Genomic DNA, 19,343 nt, shown 5'->3' with positions numbered 1-19,343 from the left:
TTGAAAAGCTCTCAAGATGTCAAGTATATCAAGCAAAGATTTCTTAGAATTCTTTTTCCTCCCTTAATTTTGCTCTTCCTTTGCTTTTCACCCCTACTGGGTAATAGAATGGGAGGAAACCCACACGGTGCATAAAGGGACGTTTGCTCTCACATGTATTGGCCAAAGAATCCCAGGTGCACTTCAGCTTCTACTCCAACAATACTCGCTCCTGCAGCAGCCATTTGAACTTGGGGGCCACATTTGTAGTCGTCTCAACCTTTTTCTTTTTAGAAAACCGACATCATCAATCTTACTAAAATACCTAGGCATCTCAAGGATTACACACACCACGACCCACAGCTGTGAGAGTCATTGCCTGCCTTTCAATGCAATTATTAGTTAGGAATAAACAAAGATTTTTAAGGGCTGAAGTTTGCCCCCCCCCCAAATAAAAGATGTATTGAAGTCCTAATCCCCAGTACCTCAGAATGTGCCTCATTTGGAAACAGGGTCTTTGTAGATTTAAACAAGTTAAGATGAGGTCCTTCGAGTGGGCGCTAATCCAATATGATTTGTGGCTTTATAAAATGGGGAAATTTGGACATAAAGGCAGATACAAACTTTGGGAAAATGTCAAGTGAAAAAGAGATCAGGTGATGTATCAGCAAAGCACTAGAAGCTCGAGAAAAGGATGGGACAGATTGTCCCTCAAGGCCCTCAGAGGATCCAACTCTACCAACACCTTGATCTCCGACTTCCGGCCTCCAGAACTGTGAGACAACCAATCTCTCTTGTTGAAGCCGCCCAGTTTGTGGTACTTTGTTACAGCAGATTAATGCAAGGATGTTGGCAGGAGCTCAGAGACCATTGCCTTTGAGAATATTGTAGACAAGGCTAAAAGCAGTGGTGAGGAAAAAAAAAACTGATTCGAGAAAATCTATCGTACAAATTTCCTTCCAACCGGTATGCCAGCTTTCTGCAGGTCTCCTTTAAAATGTTAAAAATGTATATTCTAAAGAGAGTTTTAGAGACAATCCCTGCTCATAACGGCTTTGTTACATACCTGGCATTTGAACGTGGCTTATTTCAGTTTCATTGGAACGTGTGAATGTGAAATGTTTTTCACAAGAATAAAAGAGTACGTCGCACAGAATACAGGTGTGTAATGGGTAAATAGATTTGGGAGTGAAATTCTGCATTCTCCCATGTCAACTCGGCAATGGCACTATTCCTTTCTTCTCACAACATTTGCTTGGGATTATGTAGGAAATAAGAGGCTAGAACAGTTTTGATAGATAATCCTTCGCCAAAAAACTTCTGGAGGACAGCAGAATTGAACTCTCAGTTTTCCCCTTCTCTCTGGCCTAAAAGTCAAGCGAAAGGGAACATTATCAATGGCCAATTCTTCATAACTGGAGGGTCTCATGGGTGTTACTTATGACCAGTCATTTCAGAGAAATCACAGTCCTTGTAGGATGGGATGGCCCAGATACTCTGGATTCTTTCTTCAGTCCTTTAACCAGAACTATAATTGCTCTTCAGTCTCCATCCTCCTAATTCCTATGTGCCCAACCCTCAAATACTGGAATTTCATTTTAATGTCTTTCAGCTTATGAAACAGAAAGTGACTCTCCCTCCTTGCGCTGCCCTAAGATGGCCAGAGCTTGACCGTGGCCCAGCCTGCTGTGAAGTAGGTCACTGCAGGCTGCCATAACTATGAGAACATGCTCAAGGGAGGGCAGGGCCTCTGGTCCTCAGGACCAGGACTGCATCACATGCATCACATATAGGAAGCCCTTTATCCCCAAATGTTACACAGACTGGGTCAGAATTCACTGAGCTTCTGCAACTTTTCTACAACAGTGAAGATACTTCCAGTATTCTTTTTTTTTTTTATGTCTTTTTATGCCAATTCCTTTCATGTGTGTACATGTTTACATACATAGTCTACCTGAAAATTAAAAGTAAAAAATAAATTCAACATTTTGCTTTCAATTGCCGTATGACGAATGTGTCTTTACTAAGCCGTGTATCCGGCACAAGGTTAGGCACGGGGAGGGCTATAAAAGAAGAATAAGGAATGGGGTCTGCCCTAAAGGGAGATTTGCGTTCATCAAAGAAACAAAACCACCTCTCCTCTCGCATTCAAAGTACGGTTATTTTCAAAACCTATGGCAAGTACTGTATAGAAGTACTTAGCTCCGAGTGTAATAAGAGCTGAAAGGAAAAGTTGGCTTGACTTCAACAGCCGGTACAAGCTCCATCAAGGGCATCAGATACGAGCTGCCTTAAAAGAGAAAATTACAAGAAAACTGAGGGACAGGGTCTGACGTATTATATTATGCAGAACACAGAAACACAGACACGGAGATGAGAGCGGGCATGATCTGTGTTAGGATAATTAACGTGTCTGATCCAAGAAGGCTGCAAATTTGAGTGGAGGTACATCACAGGGAGATGCTTCCTCGCTTTCTTTTATTCTTTGGTTCTCTTCTGTCCTTCAACAAATACTGACTGAAAGCCTGTTAGGTGCCTGGCACACCTCAGGTACTGGGGATAAGGGACACCATCTACTCAGATGCAGCCTACACTGTAGTCGGATAGACAAAGTAGGAGGCTGACAACAAAGGAGAAGGGTTGGAGGAAAGAAGAACAAAGTCTTGAGATTAGGGAGAAATGATCTGGAACTCGCAACAAGGATCAAGAAGATGCTACTGCATTTTCAGGCCCCGGGGCCCATGAAAGAAACTGCCCCATGCGAGAGGGATGCACAAGAATCAGTGCCTTGAGGGGAAAGCAAAGTTTCAGCTAGGTCCGGAAGGTGAAGTACATATCCTGAAAAGTGGCCAAAGATACAAGGTGTATGGCTGATGACGGACAGTGATTTATTTATAAAGCACCAAGTAGATGGGTTCAGAGAAAGGGTAAGGGTAAGAGATAGGATCAACTTCATTGTGTGGACCAAACAGGAAAATAAAAGTGTGTGTGTGTGCGTGTGTGCGCGCGTGTGCGTGAGCCAACTTTTCATCATTCGCCTTCCTCCCTACCTTATCCGCCAGCAGTAAGGCCCCATTTTGAATTCACTCAGTCCTGCTAGAATGAAATTCTCTCTCTCTCTCTCTCTCTCTGAGGGAAACCCCTCAGACTCTGGAAGCTTTCCTGCACACACACACACACACACACACACACACACACACACACACACACAACACCATACACCCAAGATGCATCTAAAAGACCAGCACCAACCAATCGACAGGCTACCTAATAAGACTGGAAACAAATTTCAAAATCTTCAGATCCTCTCTTTACCAGCTCCACCAAACTTTTAGTTTCCACTGCTGTTTCCGGGGTGCTGAGAGTGGATAATTACTTGGAAAGAGTTAAAGTGCACCTTCGGAATAGGAGTTACTGTTCCAGATACTGAAATGTTCAAACCACTCATCCATTTGACAGTAAACTATATTCCCCAAGCATGAAGCTCGTACTGAGTGACCTACAAAAATGGTGAGTCTGTTCTTTTGAAGCTATTATATGCACTTATCTTATTTGGTCCTCACCGGGATCCAGTGAAATAGACAAATGTAGACACTGAGGTCACAGAGTTAAATCGTTTGCTCACATTCACATAGGACCACAGGGAGATTTACTGCAAAGCTAATGAAGATAAATGTCAGGACTCTCCTCTTGCATGGGCTTCTTCCAATATCCCGGATGGGAAAGAGGCCCACCAATTTGTTCGCACAGTTATAGTGGCTATAAAACTTGTAAGAGTGAGACATTTTAATCACAAGTGGTGATTAAAGCACAATTGGTAAATACTGCTATCTCTTTCTACTCCAATTTCCCCTCCATTGCATTTCTCTTCATGTTGGGTGGCCTTGATCATTTTTAGGATCCAGCTAAGGAAAAGTTGAGTTGGGAATATCTATAGTTAATGTTTTATAAGATCCATGTATGGGATCCGAAATGGTTCATGTGTATAATAGCTATTGCAAGCCTTCCCAGTGTAGGACTGGCTTGGGCATGCACTCTCCAACCCTCTGCGCGCACACACACACACACACACACACACACACACACCCACCCCATCCCAACTCTGCTGGCTTCCACACAAAGATTTTAGGGTTACAGGTTGTCGATAGCACCTGGCACTGAAAGTAGGTGGGTCTGAATAGTGGAAGAGAAACAAGTTTTTGCATATTAAGACTCACTTACCATCCCATCCTCTATAGAAAATATTCCAAAATTGTTATCTTTTGAAGGGTATGCAGCCAAAAAATTGGGGAAAAGTATTACAGAAGTGTGCCAGGCTAATAAAAATATTGTGCTGCCTTTACAGACTTTGTAAGATAAATGACATTGGCCAGCCTTTTAAACATTTGTAATCCTTAGCATTTCTTTGCTCATTATAAATGGATATTCACCATCATACTTAATTTTTTATTTCTAATTTGTATTCTTTTTCCTGGAGAAGACCTTTGCCAAGTTGTATGAGCCCTCAACATACGTTCAAAGAAACTAGGTGTTCTAACTCCTAGCCTGAGGAAGGTTCCTGCCTCTCAGCTCTACCCAGGCCATTTACACAGTATCGGAAGTTACAGTGGAGCATCTGACCGGCGGTAATTTCCACTAAAAGCGGTTCTTTCTTTCTCTCCTAATGACTTACCCATGCTGACCATTTTGATGCCATGAAAAAATTGAGAAATTCCCCTTTCCCACCCCCAAACCTCCACGCCAGTAGTTTTCCTTTTCACACATGCCTCTTCATTTCCTGATTCTGGTCTGGGCTTGAAGCAAAGTACCTGAATCCAGCCAGAAAGGCTGTTATTACAGTAATTTTGGCCTAACAGGGGCAGGAAATACCAACAACCTTATGCGAGCTATTCTCCAATGAAGAGCCAACCTGATGTATAAATGTGGGGCCCTTGCATAAATCAGATGATGCACAGATAAGATCAGGACATTTGGAAACACATTTCCTCCTAATCCTTAGAAGCACTGGATAGATATGGATTCCCCACAATAAAATCCTGAAATAAAGGACTGTAATAACATTTTTTTTAATGCAAGCCCCAGAGAAATAACAAATAACATTTCTCCTGGGAATTTTGTTCCAAATCCTAGCTTTAATTGTCAAACAGATAGAGAGAAGTAAGACCGCCAACGAAAACAAAGAACGTTCGGTATTATTTTTTGATAAAAAGGATTCCCTGTCCAGTTCCTGCACAATTAGTTGTGTTAACTTTAATCAGAATCCCAGGTAAAACAAAATAAAGTTATTTTGCCCAGTGCGTTATAATGAAGAAGAAAGGAGAGAGAGAGAGAGAGAGAGAGAGAGAGAGGTGTCATCCATGCAAACTGCCTTATCTTCCCACAAAGACCATAACCCAGCTCATAAATACATAAAGCACATACAACATTCAGTATGTCAGGCATCTTTCTTTCAGTGAAACATGTTACCAACAAACTGACATTTTCAATACCTGCGTTTTAAAGTTTGAAACTCAATCCTACTTTTCAACGTTACCTAAAATCCTTGGCTCTGACGTTTATGCTGATCTTTCTTTTACTTCCACCTCTGACAACTTTGAAGTTTATATTGTTGTTTGCAGCATTTGACGTAACCGTTTTGAGGTTGTGTTTACTATGCCAGTGCATAGCATAGTTCGAGTGAAACAAACATTTTAGAATTTGCATTGGCCTTGTTGTGACCTGCCTGATGAATCAGCCTTGCTGTTCCAGCCCATCGTTTCCCAGGACTGACACAAGGCTGTTTTGCCCCATTAATTGGAGAACTCTGTTTACGCTGATTCAAATACATGTCCAGGCTGGGCTGTTTGAACTGCTTCAGGGAAAAGCACTAAGGCAAGGCCTGTAGGTAGGTAGTTCTCTCTCTGAAGTCTGAATAGGGGGAGAGGGTCTGGCATGAGATGTTCAAAACCACTCCCTTTCTCGGGCGACTGAGTCTTGTTCTTTGTAAGGTTAGTTCTCAGCATGATTGCATGGCTTCTATTGGCGTAGCTCCCAAATTTTGTGGTGTTGATGCATTGACTGTTGAGGGTGGTCACAAAACAGATTGTGGAACTGGGCAGAAGGACACTCGGCCCCTGGAGCGGTCACACATCTCCTGCAAAGTCCTTCACCCAGAACAAGGACTCAGGCCTGTGTCTGTGGATAGATGATTAAATAAATACATTAATACATAAATAAATAGATACATATGCACTAAGGAATGAGAAGAAATAGGATATGTAACTAAACTTTATAAGGGATAAGGCCCTGCCAACCCCAGAGATTCACTTAGACAAAAGCCTGGTAATCTTTTTTTTTTTTTTTTTCCTGGTTCCCATTTTCTTCTTTAATTTTTTTTTTAAACATTTATTTATTGTTGAGATGTAGAGTGTGAGTAGGGAAGGGGCAGAGAGAGAGGGAGACACAGAATCTGAAGCAAGTTCCAGGCGCTGGGCTTTCAGCACAGAGCCCGACACGGGGTTCGAACTCACAAACCGTGAGATCGTGACCTGAGCCGAAGTCGGAGGCTCAACCGGCTGAGCCACCCAGGCGCCCCTAAAAGCCTGGTAATCTTCATGGCATTTTGACTTTAGGTGTTTCCTGGCACTGATCAGGCAGCAAACGAACCAGGTCAGAGACTAGAAGGACGTGCCCCTTTTTTACTGTATTAGCGCTAAATTCATAGGAATATCACTGACCCTTAATTCTATTGAAATCTGTATTATCTATTTTATAAAGTATTTTTGCCCCCGGCTGCTGTTTTTCCACCCACCCACTTCCTACCTTTTATTTAGCCTTTTGACTTCATTCTGATTTCCTTCCAAATTGGAAGTATTAGGGAGGAGTCCTTGAACCAGTTTTTCTCTTAATTAGAAACTCGTGTAAAAATGAGACCAAGAATAGGGTGGGGGAAATGGTAAAGAGAAAAGATTAAAAAGCAACTATGATGTGGCTGTGGGTTTCAGGTTGTCACAGTGCAGCTTCTCTCCAGAATCCAGGTAAATTATGAATAGAGAGGAAAAGTATATACAAGTCAATCACCTTCTTCAATAAATCTAGAGTTTGCCCATCAGTCAAGTTCACCCTGAGTATAGTATCAATCCTACTCCAATAGCCCCTCCTTATGCATGGAATATATGTTCCAAGACCCCAGTGGATGACTGTAACCACAGGTAATACTAATACTATATATTAGTAGTATATATACTATGTTTTTCCTATACATACATACCTATGAATAGAGTGTAATTTATAAATTAAGCACAGTAAGAGATTAACAACTAATAAAATAGGACAGTAATAATAATATACTATAATAAAACTTATGCGAATGTGGTCTCTGTCTCTCTTTCTCAAAATATCTTATCATACTGTACTCACCCTTCTTCCTGTGATGATGTGAGATGGTAAAATGTCTGCTTGAGGAGACAAAGCGGGGTGAATGACACAGGCACTGTGATGTAGCATTAGGCTACTATTGCTTCTGCCAATATGGCAGACGGAGGGTCATGGCTTCCTAGCCATGGTTGACCATGGTCTGAAACCACGAAAAGCGAAACCATGGTAACTGAAACCCCTCTATATTTAACACTTTAAGCTTGGTGATGGGGGGTTGGGGGTGCAAAATGGAATACAAGCAGTAATGAACGAAACTTTCTGTGTTGCTAATGAATAATTAAACCACACTGAAGGGGGTGGAAAAGAACAGAATTATCCTGAGTAACTTTGGGAAATAGCATTTTGTCTATATAAGCAAAAAATGTACACAAAATATTATACTCAAGGAAACTGTCTTTCATGGGTATGAGTTAGCAATTCTGAAAATATTTTATGCATGTGTTAGGACTGAACAGAAAGTCTATTATGGACAGTGAAAGCAAGGTTTATCTCTGTCAGAAAAAGGAATTACAAATTAAGAAAGGGGAAGACCAGATAGAATGAATTTTGTGGTGTTAGATCAGAAACAGAGGTGTCTATATAAACTCATAGATTTAAATGTGTGCGTGTGTGTGCATGTGTGTGCACATACGCATGTATACACAGATGGGCTGCTTTTAGATGACCTGGAACCATTATTTTGTTTTGTTTTGTTTTGTTCTGTTTTGTTTTGTTTTGTTTTGTTTTTTGGTGGGCTTATATAGGGTCCTTAGAGAAAGAAGAAAATGTATGTTGTTAGTCATTTAAGGAAATACGAGGCTCATCATAATAAGTGCTATTTCCAAAGGGTGCCAGTGAGGACGTTAATAACGCAAGGCACAGAACTGGGCATAATTTGGGGCACGTGGGTGGCTCAGTCGGTTGAGCATCCAACTTTGGCTCAGGTCATGATCTCATGGTTCGTTGGTTTGAGCCCTGCATCGGGCTTTGTGCTGACAGCTTGGAGTCTGGAGCCTGCTTCAGATTCTATGTCCCCCTCTTTCTCTGCCCCTCCCCCACTAGTGCTCTCCCTCCCTCCCGCCCTCTCTCTCTCTCTCTCAAAAATAATAAATAAACCTTAAAAAATTTAAAAAAAAGAACTGGGATAATGCATAATTGGGGAAGGGAGTAAGAAAATACCAATAACAGCTAAGAATCCCTGTTCTCAATCCAGGAGCCAAGTTGTAAGTATTGCAAATTCCATCTACTCCATCCAGCTCTAATAACATAGGCACAGATTTAGATGCTATTGTTTAATTTTAGGATACACTCGAGCTATAAAATCTGCTTAAAACCATAAGCCCTCCTGCTTAAAATTGAGAGAAGAGCAAACACAAACTTTTAGAGCCAACATAAACTTTTTAGGCCATTTTTAAGCAGTTTTTTGAATTAACAAGTTCTCATCAAAATGAAAAACAGGGCCACTCGAGAGCAGGTCTCGAGGATTCCTCACACAGACTCAAGAAAGTTACAAGCAACCAACTGACTTTCTCCAGAGAACTTTCTCCGGAGAACTTTCCATTAGTCATTTGCATGACTTCAATGAGATATTAGTCAAAGAGATTTTGCTGCCACCCAGAATGAATCACTCTCGGTTCAGTGAAGTCTTGGAGGGGTACTGACGAGCAATCCACTTTTCCGTTTCCAAGGAAGGATTTATTTATGTGTGAGTTCAAGAAGGCCAGAAAATGACTAACACCTCACACCAAACTGAGACTTGAATCAGAGAATTAGCAGGTACACAAAGTCTTGTGTTGATAGAGAGTATGAGGGCAGTTAGTCTCCATAATGTGAGCACTGTGATTTCTCTGACCTAGGATTTCTCTGACCTAGGATTTTCTTGGTTCTGTTTCACCACTGACTGTGTGGTCTTACCATTGTCTGCGAAAAACTTGTACCCTACTAACACCCCCTGTCCTGTAACCTCTCTTCTAATCTAACCAGCAGCCCTAACAGACCAAGAAGGTTTAAATCAGACTTCACGTGTTTGCTTTCTTTACCTGACTGAGCTGTCGGAGAAGTTTGCAGTAGGCTATATTGGAAATTCAAAAGATACAATCATCCATAAATCACAGGGTCAAAGGCCTAGCCAGGAGCTAAAATGTGCACAGCTATGTTTTGGATCTCAAACTCTGGACCTAGAAAGAGCATCACTATTTACAAAGTTTGCCCTATGGCACAGCTGAGAGGACAGGTTTTTAAAATTTGTCAAATGATTTACATTTATTTATTTATTTATTTATTTATTTATATCAAAATAAGTGTACTTTTAAAAAAAATTTTTTTAATGTTTATTTTTGAGAGAGAAAGAGACAGAGCGTGGGCAGGGGAGGGGCAGAGAGAGAGGGAGACACAGAATCCCAAGCAGGCGCTCTGAGCTGTCAGCATAGAGCCTGACACGGGGCTCGAACCCACGAACCATGAGATCATGACCAGAGCCAAAGTCGGATGCCTAACCAACTGAGCCACCCAGGTGCCCCCAGATAAGTGTACTCTTAATATCTTTCATCTATCTCATCCATTCCCACACCTACCTCCCCTCTGGCAACCACCTGTTTGTTCTCGGTATTTAAGAGCCTGTTTTGCTTTTCTGTCATTTTTTTTCTTCGTTTTGTCAAATTTGTCCTTGAATTCCACATAGGAGTGAAATCATATGGTCTTTGTCTTGTTTTGCCTGACTTATTTCACTTAGCAATATACCTTCTAGGTCCATCTATATTGTTGCAAATGCCAAGATTGCATAGTTGGGTACTTTTCCATTGTGTGTGTGTGTGTGTGTGTGCACATATATACACACATTTTCCTTATCCATTCATGAGTGCCTTAAATAATTTACTTTAATAGAATAAATTCACATTTACTGAATATTAAATAAGTGCTAAACCTAAAATCTAGAATAGGATTCATTCATCCCACAAATACTGATTGCTATGATGTATTGGGCTTTGCCTAGTCACTGGGGAAAGAGAGACGAATAAAAAGATGGTCCTTGCCCTCAACAAGCTTATGAGCGGAAGGAACATGCATAAACAAAATGAACAAAAACTCTGATACAACAAAGTGTGAGAAGGATGCATAAAGGAGAGAGCTTTTAACCCTAGGGTGTCAGGAGTTGTAAAGAGAAGGTGTTGCGGAAACTGACATCTGGGCTGGTTAAAGGACAAGTAGGAGGTCACCAGGCAGCCCTTAGGACAAGGGCAGGTGGAGAGATGGGTGGCACCGCGATTTCTTTGGGCAAAGAAAACAGTAATCCAAACGGAGGCATGAAATAGTATTTTGTCCTACAAAACTCAGTCAGTATTACTGGTGGGTTGGACGTGAGGCAAGCAGGTGTCAGGTACGATGGGAGGAGACCCTGCCGGAGGTCACCAGCTGGCGGGGGCCACCTGTATCACACCCACACTCATGCCCAGCTTTGATCTCTCCGGCAGTGGGATGCCAGGGAGGGGTCTTCGGATGAGACATGGTCAGACTTGCAGATGGATGTCTCTGGATGAAAACAAAATGAGAGAAATTACGGTGACGGCATGTGCTTTGCGCGATCTGGTTAGAAATCTTTCTCCCCGGTACTGTTTCAATCTTCTAAATCGTATTTAAGAGCACTAGCCTTTCCTTTTTTTTTTTCATCCTTCAAACCCCGTGCCAACTGCTAATGATGCCAGCAGCCACGACATGGAGCGTGGGGGGGGCACCCACAAGCTGCCACCGCCACCCCTCTTCTCACCTGTTCCTTCAGCCGTCCCAAAGAAACATCCCGTCTAAGGAAAGACATTGTACTTTGCTCTGAAAGGGCAGCTTCAAGCCAAGGCTCTGAGCCCCCCTTTCCAATCATTTGCAGCTCTAAGAAGCCCCTCTAATATGCAAATGCTGAGTAAGCAGCAAATGGCTCATAGAGGACCCTTTGATTCTTCCAGACCTCAGAGGTCTTGTGATGTCTTCATTCTTTTTTTTTTTTTTAAGTTTATTTATTTTTGAGAGAGCAAGAGAGAGACAGAGCATAAGCAGGGGTTGGGGCAGAAAAAGAGGGAGACACAGAATCCGAAGCAGGCTCCGGGCTCTGAGCTCTCAGCACAGAACCCGATGCAGGGCTTGAACCCACAGACTGTGAGATCATGACCTAAGCATAAGTGGGACCCTTTACTGACTGAGCCACCCAGGCGCCCCATGATGCCTTCTTTCTTGTGTAAAGCCTTTGGGAAACCTCTCTCAGAACCCCACTGGTCTACAAATGGCTGAGAAAGGTCCCTGCAGATGGGGTCTAGGGAGAGAGTTTCTATTCTTCAAGAAACTGGCAACAGATGGTTTGGCCTTTGGCTAAATCTTCAGCTGAGTTTCCCAAAAGTATGAGCAGGTGTGAGCTGCCCCATGACCATCTTCTATCTGAGAAGCCAACAGCCTAAAACAACCCTGTAAATCACAAGCAGTATTAATGATCATCTGCAAAACCAGAGTGGATTTCCCTGCAGTACTTTCAAAACAGAAAATTAATAGCTACTCATAAATACTTTCCTTTTTTTACACATTTAATAATTTTGGTTAGGCACACTGTGATTACTTTGATCTTTTTGAGTCTGTAGATACCACGTGTCTTTCTTTTTTCTTTCCTTTTTTTTTCTTTTCTTCCCATTGGTTTTCTGCTGAGCTGTTACCAAATGGTGGATTGCCCATAAGAATGAAAACTACTTTCTTGTTTGAAAAAGGACCATCAATTAGGCAGGATAAACAGATCCGCTGCCTAGGGTGGCCAGACTTAACAAAGAGAAATACAGACAGCCCAGTTAAATTTGAATTTCAGAGAAACTACAAATAATATTCCAGCATAAGTACATTCCGTGCAATTTGGGGACATACGTGCTAAAAAATGGCTCGTTTTATTTACCTGAATTTCAATTTTAACTAGGGATTCTATTTGGCAACCCATTCAGAAAGATTTGAGTGTTAGTTTATGGTATTTTGGCTAGGCTATCTAGCCTGAAAAAAAAAAAAATCTTCCACCCAGCTTTATAGAAAGAAATATGGAGAAGTATCATATTGTTCAATTAAAAATAATTCGATGTCAGTAGGATATTATGTAGCCATTGCAAAGGACATTTTGTGATAAATATATACAAATGTGGGAAAGTGCACATTATAAGCTACATGAGAAAAAGCAGGATGCACAATTACATTATAGTAGTAAAATAATACCTAGCCTTCAAAGAATGCTGATACGTAACAAGCATGTTCTAACTGTTCTTTGTATTAACTTGTTTAATACTCGCAGTTGAGTAAGTGCTGTGGTTATCCCCAGCATGAGGATAAAGACATTGAAATCCCAGAAAGGTTTACTTGCCTACTAAATATTATATTGTTACACATATACATATGTTGCCATATAAGCATTCACGGATACGTAAATGTATGTTACCAAAAAGCCACATGAAGAAAAAAAGACTAGAAGAAAATGTAACAAGCTATAATGTTCATTATTGGGGGTACGAATATAGTGATTTCTAAAATCTTATTCCTGCTTTTTCTGTATTTTCTACAAGAACATGCGTTGCTTTTCAGATAAAATAATAATTTAAGTGGAAGACTGTACAAATTAGAAAATTCTATTCCCATTTTTGATGCCCTTGTTACCTGCCCCTACTGTATATTATGAAACTAGCTTTGAGGGGTTACATACGTCACTGTAAGTTTGAACCCACCCAAGTGTTCATCAGGAAGATACAGGCCTCTGTCTTTGAAATTGAGGGCACCTTTGGAATCAATCGATTTATCCAATCCCATGATTCCAAGCGGCCACTGAACATTCTGCAAAAAATGAAACAAGAAATTTATCAATAGATAGATAGATGCGGTTCCTGTGGCTTTTTGTACACATTCCACTAGATGGAACAATACTGGCTTGGCAGCCGGCAAGGAAAAGTACAGGCAATTTATACATGCCTCCAAGTCATTTCCTCAACTTGCCCTAAAGAATCAGTTCCTGCTGGGGCGCCTGGGTGGCGCAGTCGGTTAAGCGTCCAGCTTCAGCCAGGTCACGATCTCGCGGTCCGGGAGTTCGAGCCCCGCGTCGGGCTCTGGGCTGATGGCTCAGAGCCTGGAGCCTGTTTCCGATTCTGTGTCTCCCTCTCTCTCTCTGCCCCTCCCCCGTTCATGCTCTGTCTCTCTCTGTCCCAAAAAAAATAAATAAAAACGTTGAAAAAAAAAATTAAAAAAAAAAAAAAAAAAAAAGAATCAGTTCCTGCAGAGAATTCTAGGTTCATCCTAAATGAAATAGGTCAAACAGAGAAAGACAAATGCCATATAATCTCTCTGGTATGTAGAATCTCAAAAACAAAAACAAGCTCATAGATACCGAGAACAGATTGGTGATGGCAAAGAGGCAGAGGTTGAGAAATGAAATGTTTTCTTTCTTCTTCTTCTTCTTCTTCTTCTTCTTCTTCTTCTTCTTCTTCTTCTTCTTCCTCTTCTTCTTCTTCTTCTTCTTCTTCTTCTTCTTCTTCTTCTTCTTCTTCTTCCTCTTCTTCTTCCTCTTCTTCTTCTTCTTCTTCTTCTTCTTCTTCTTCCTCTTCTTCTTCCTCTTCTTCTTCCTCTTCTTCTTCCTCTTCTTCCTCTTCTTCTTCTTCTTCTTCTTCTTCTTCTTCTTCTTCTTCTTCGTTTAAATAACTTGAATATAAATTTTAAAAAAAGACAAGGTGAGGTACTTATGTGGTGTTGGTGCTCTTAGGGAGAGGCTTTGTCTGCCGTATGTCAGAGAGGACTTGGGAAGAGCACGAGGCAGGCTCCAAGCTAACCATGAGCTGAGATTGTTCCAATGGCTCCTATGCCATTACTAATAAGAAATTTGTTTTTTCAGGAGACTGTCACCAGTAAAACATAAGCTTCTGGCTTTTACTTTAAAGGAAAGATGCCAGCTTCTCAGCTCATCCTTTAATTGCCTTCTACATAATAGGAGAGGTTGTTAGTATAGAGAACAAGCCAGAACAGGGATAGGGAAGCCAACTGTTCTCGATTCCGACCATGGAAAGTTCACTGGGAGGCGTGGTTTGAATCCAACCAGAGGATGCAGGAGACTGGAGAAGATTTCCCTTTCGCTTCAGGCCCACAGCAAAGTACATTGCCCTCTTTCCTTTGCGAAGCAACCACCGAGCACTTCTCAGAGAAATGCCACAAAGATGCCTCAGCCTCGAACAAGAGTGAGTCATTATTTGTACAATTCGGTGGCACTGCGAACCCGCCTCTGCTCTTCCTCACAGTTTTTGTTTTCTTGGTATGATAATTAGTTGGTGGCATTAAGAATGTGTCTTCTGAGGAACAAAAAAAAAAATCGGGCACCTGTTATTTCTGGAATGAGTTTTCTATGCATCCTATTGAGGTAAACTCTCCACTCAGAGTCCAGGCGACATGTGGTCACCTAACCCAGAGCTCCAGGGTTCTCATGCTATGGTTATACCAGTCCCAAATAAGGAACCCGATTTCCAGCTACTAGCTTCTACCTTCTGCTGAGATAAACAGAGAGCAAACTGTTCAGGGAAAGCCAGAGTTCCTCAGTTACCAAAAACTTGAAAGTTATCATCTAGTGATTCTTAACCTCAACGACACAGCAGAATCACCTCGGTAGCTTTTTGAGAAATACCTGTGCTGGGACCCTACCCCAGAGCAGGTAGACAGAATGAATCTCTGGGTACGGAGCCATCCGGGGCACTGGCATTCTTTTAAAGCTCTCCGAGTGCTTCTACTAGAGGGCCAGGGTTGAGAACCACTGATCTCATCCATCCAGGCCCTTCTTAATGAAAGAGACCCAGAAAGGCAGATGGACTGTCCCAAGGTCCCATAACTTGTTAGGCAGCATGCCCTTCTCTGTCCTCTTCTAGTCTATGAGCTCTTTGAGCACCTGAACCGTAATGATGACATTTAAATCCACAGTGCCTACCACGATAAATGTGTGATGAGGGCAGAAAGCTGGGAAGGAAAAGCTGGGCCAGAACCTGTTCCCTCTTCTGTCCCATGGCCTCTTATAAGACAAATTATTAAGATAAACTACGATGAACATTTTTAGCCCCCAAACTAAGCCACTAAATATCAGATTCCCCAAAACTTATGACTCATTCATTTCTGGAAAACTGCTCTGAGTCAGCTTGCCCCCCAAATCCCAAACCAAATGACTTTACCCTAATTGGTCCAACTTTTTTTTAAGCCTAGTGCTTGATGTCATTCCATACCCTATTTATCATTAAATTCTCATTCTGTTGAGTTTCTTTCATTTCCTTAGTTAAACTCGACACTTTCCAATTAACAGGTCCTTCGCCACGGCCTGTTCTCCTTCAGCCCCGAGATACCAGAGTAAAGAGGGGAATACCGAGAAGTCTGTCCTGGGATGCAGGACACATAGGCCTTGAGCCTGAGAGTTGCTGAGGCCTCAGCACAGAGTGCCAGAGTATTCCGTAGCTGCACATCTTTCACCAGACAGCCAGGTGGCATTCAGGCGAATGCAAGTGTGGCATGACATAAGGACTCAGGATTGGGACGCCGATGTCCGGGGCCCTGGAACTGCGCAGCGGCATTGGGGTCCCCATGCCCTCAGCCTCGGAACCACAGTGCACACAGACCAGCCTTCCAAATGCCTGAATCTCTACACTGCGTTGCTTTGCCGGAGGGAGTTCTCTGAGTATCTCCCCGTGACAGACCGAAGCACCTGAGAATGAATATCTCCCCCCCACCTCTGTGGTGGTCTTCAACCCAAAACCATCAGGAACTGGGGTCTGCAGCTCCCTTCTCCCTCAGGTGCAGGAACTCCAAGGTAAGTGTTGAGTTTCTCCTGGGGTGACAGCCCAGTTACCCAGTTGATACCTGCTCGCGACCTCACCTTTCATTAGCTGCCTCTCCTCTTTCGCCCTTGTCCACTCTCTTCCTGGTGTTTCCTCAGCTCATCCCCCAAAGAATGAAATCCTGTGTCAAGGCCTGATTCTGGTCTTCTTAGAAGACACAGTGGCCTGGCCGACCTAAAGCCGTTTGATTCTAGGGAAGCAGTTTAACTTCTCTGAGAGTCACTGTTCTCAAATGTAAAGCACGGAAGGGATTTTAAAGCCTCCCTTGGTCAGAGGAGGCGAAGAGCTGCTTCCCGTGGCTGCCAAAGCCCTCCCTGACCCGCCGCAGTTTCCTTCGGGCTCTTAACCCTTCACGTCTAAGTGCTCCCCTCCCCCACAGGGAGTTCCTTTGGATTCTTGCAAGTGCCACGTTCCCACTTGCCTTTGGAACTCTCACTCAAGCTGTCCCTCTGCCTGGAACACTCTTCTTCCTTCTGTTTGTTTGGCTCACTCCTACACATCCTCTAGCTCTCTGCTGAAATGTCAATTCCTGTAGGGAAGCCTTTTCTGCCGCCCAATCTAGGACCGTGCTTTTGTTGTGTGCTACCAAATATAGTGTTCCCATCGTCACATTTGACATGCTTTCCAGTAATTTCTATTTATTTCTCCAAGTCCACCTCACTCCCCAACCACCATCACCGCCAGTTATTTCGCTCCTTGAGAACAGAAATTCCATTTATCTTGCTTCCCACTGCAGCCCACATCCAGCGCCCTGTGTGCCCACGGTGGGTACGTAGTAAGCAATTGTTGAGTAAAATGCACACATGAGAGGATTGGGGAATAAAAGTTAAAACAAAGGTTTCCGATCAGTCGTGGCTCTGTCTCAAACGGTTGGCACCCAAGACGTGGCTTTTCTCCTCACCTCTTGCACTTAAAGCCTTGGGGAAAAGGCAAATGAAGGATGGAATTGCCCTTGAGAACAGCTTTGTCGCTTCATCCTAGTGTGGGCTCTCATTATTTTTAACACGAAAAATTTTAAAGTTGGAAAGCACTGTGTTAAAATAATCTAGCTCAGTGCTTATAAAAACGTGGAGTTAAAATTTGGAAAAGAAAGTTTAGTAGCAAGCACTGAACACGAACAATGCTTGGAAGCAGAAGTCATCATGTTTATCAGCTGCTAAGGACAACGCAGCCTTCCTAGGTGTGGGCCTTTCTGACATTCCTTTACACTTGGTGGCCTGATGGGCTTTATCGCAAAAAATATCCCTGGATCTTCCAGGGATGGGCCCATGTGCAGGGAGCTACTCTCAGCCTCTTCCAACCACCACCTAAAAAATTTAAAAAAAAAAAAAAAGAAAGAAAATGTTGGTTTGCTCTGCCCCACCTACGTCACCCCCAACCCCTTTATGGGCTTTTTGAAGATAGGAACTATGTCTTGCTCATCTTTGTCTCCTCAATGCCAAGCATAGCACCTGTTATTGAGTAGGCATTCAATAAATGTTTGCTCAAACATACCAAACAACACAATTATTTTTCGTGTCATCTAGCCCTTGTCTGACTTACAGTATTAGGCACACTTTCATACACTTCTGATGATTGATTTCCTACTGAATTATAATTTAAAAGTTCTTGTCACGTGCAGTTTAAGCATTAGCCAATAAATGTCCGCAGATTGGAGAAAGGAAACATTCTAGCTTTAAAAAAAAAAAAAATGTTGGTAGGGCACCTGGGTGGCTCAGTTAGTTGAGTGTCCGACTTGATTTCGGCTCAAGTCATGATCTCACGATCCGGTCTGTGGGATCAAGCCCAGAGCCAGGCTCTGAGCTGACAGCACAGAGCCTGCTTTGGGTTCTCTCTCTCCCCCTCTCTTTGCCCCTCCCCCACTTGCTCTCTCTCTGTCTGAAAAATAAATAAATACACATTAAAGAAAAAAAATTTGTTTTCAAGTTTATTTTTGACAGAGAGAGAGAGTGAGTGTGAGCTAGGGAGGGGCGGAGAGAGGGAGACCCAGAATCCAAAGCAGGCTCTAGGCTCCGAGCTCTCAGCCCAGAGCCTGACGCGGGGCTTGAACTCACGGACAGTGAGATGTGACCTGGGCCCAAGTCGGAAGCTCAACCGACTGAGCCACCCAGGCGCCCCTGAAAAAAAAAAAAAATTGTTTAAGTTTGTATACTGTGCACAAGTCTCTCGTGTTGAGTGCCCTGACCACAGACAACAGTCCTGAGGTGCAGCACCTGGGAGAAGGGAAAACATTTCAGGCATTGAACTCCAACCAGCAAAATGGCTATTGCTCAGATCTCCCTTGAATGCGAATACGACTGTACTGTTCGTAATTCCTAAGCAGTCAATAAAACTGAATAGAAGTAATCCTTTGTTGAGATGAATGAAATCTGCGGTTAGGCTTTGAAATTCATTTCTGAGGGAGGGGTTGTCAAAGAAGCTGTTCTCCTGTTCCACCCCAGTGCCGGCCCAGAGAGGGACCGAGGCCAGCGTGTCCACACCCGAGCCAGGAAAGGGCGGAGCCACCAGCCATAGAGCCTGAAGCAGGAAGCAGAGCCCCTGGGGACAGAAGGCTGCCACACCACTGCCCTGATCCCAGGCTTCCAGCACAGGGTGAGGTCTCCCGAAGTTGGGTTTCTGGGGCTTTGCCTTGTTCAGAACTTTGGCACACTTCCCACGTCCCAAGCAAACCATGATAGCTGCTGTTGACCGAGCTTTTGTCAAATGATGGCCCGCACATTTGCATAAAACCTGCCCTCCCCCCACAGGGGAGTTAGAAAATAATTTTTAAATAATTTTATTATTAAACAACAATAATTTTTGGAGTAACAGGTAGTTTTTAAAATAATTTCCCCAAAGCTGCGAAGTTAACATCTGGGGGTTCCATCTGTGCTCATAATGATCAATACATTAAAGCTGTGATAAAACGTATAGCCTTGATGTTATTTACATGTATCAGCTCATTTTATTCCCATAAAAGCCTTTTTTGGAAAAAGGTATCCGTTTCTTACTGATGAGGAAATTGAGGCAGAGATTAAGTGAGGTGTGGACAAATGCCCGCCCCCCCCCCACCAGCCCCCGGAAACGTGTAGTATAGTGTGGGTGGGGAAGAAGTCCATCTCCTATCTTCTGAAT

At 42.8% G+C, this 19,343-nt stretch overlaps 2 long non-coding RNA genes across 2 annotated transcripts; one reads left to right on the top strand and one right to left on the bottom strand.

Moving 5' to 3' along the window:
- Positions 1-1,059: 1,059 nt before the first annotated feature.
- On the bottom strand, positions 1,060-7,441 carry LOC147581225 (uncharacterized). The gene is made up of 3 exons (XR_015251558.1): positions 7,378-7,441; positions 5,513-6,153; positions 1,060-1,346 (listed from the first exon to the last, which is right to left on the bottom strand). It is a non-coding gene; the product is annotated as an uncharacterized LOC147581225 (long non-coding RNA).
- Positions 7,442-14,267: 6,826 nt separating this feature from the next.
- LOC147581224 (uncharacterized) lies at positions 14,268-18,930 on the top strand. Its single transcript, XR_015250874.1, has 3 exons — positions 14,268-14,597; positions 15,701-16,201; positions 18,671-18,930. It is a non-coding gene; the product is annotated as an uncharacterized LOC147581224 (long non-coding RNA).
- The last annotated feature ends 413 nt before the right edge of the window (positions 18,931-19,343 follow it).

The sequence above is a fragment of the Puma concolor genome, chromosome B2, assembly GCF_028749965.1.
Source record: "Puma concolor isolate L17-30 chromosome B2, mPumCon1.1.hap2, whole genome shotgun sequence".
In the NCBI taxonomy this organism is placed as follows: domain Eukaryota; kingdom Metazoa; phylum Chordata; class Mammalia; order Carnivora; family Felidae; genus Puma; species Puma concolor.
Note: the sequence above shows the minus strand (reverse complement) of the source record. Positions and strands in the feature narration are given on the sequence as shown.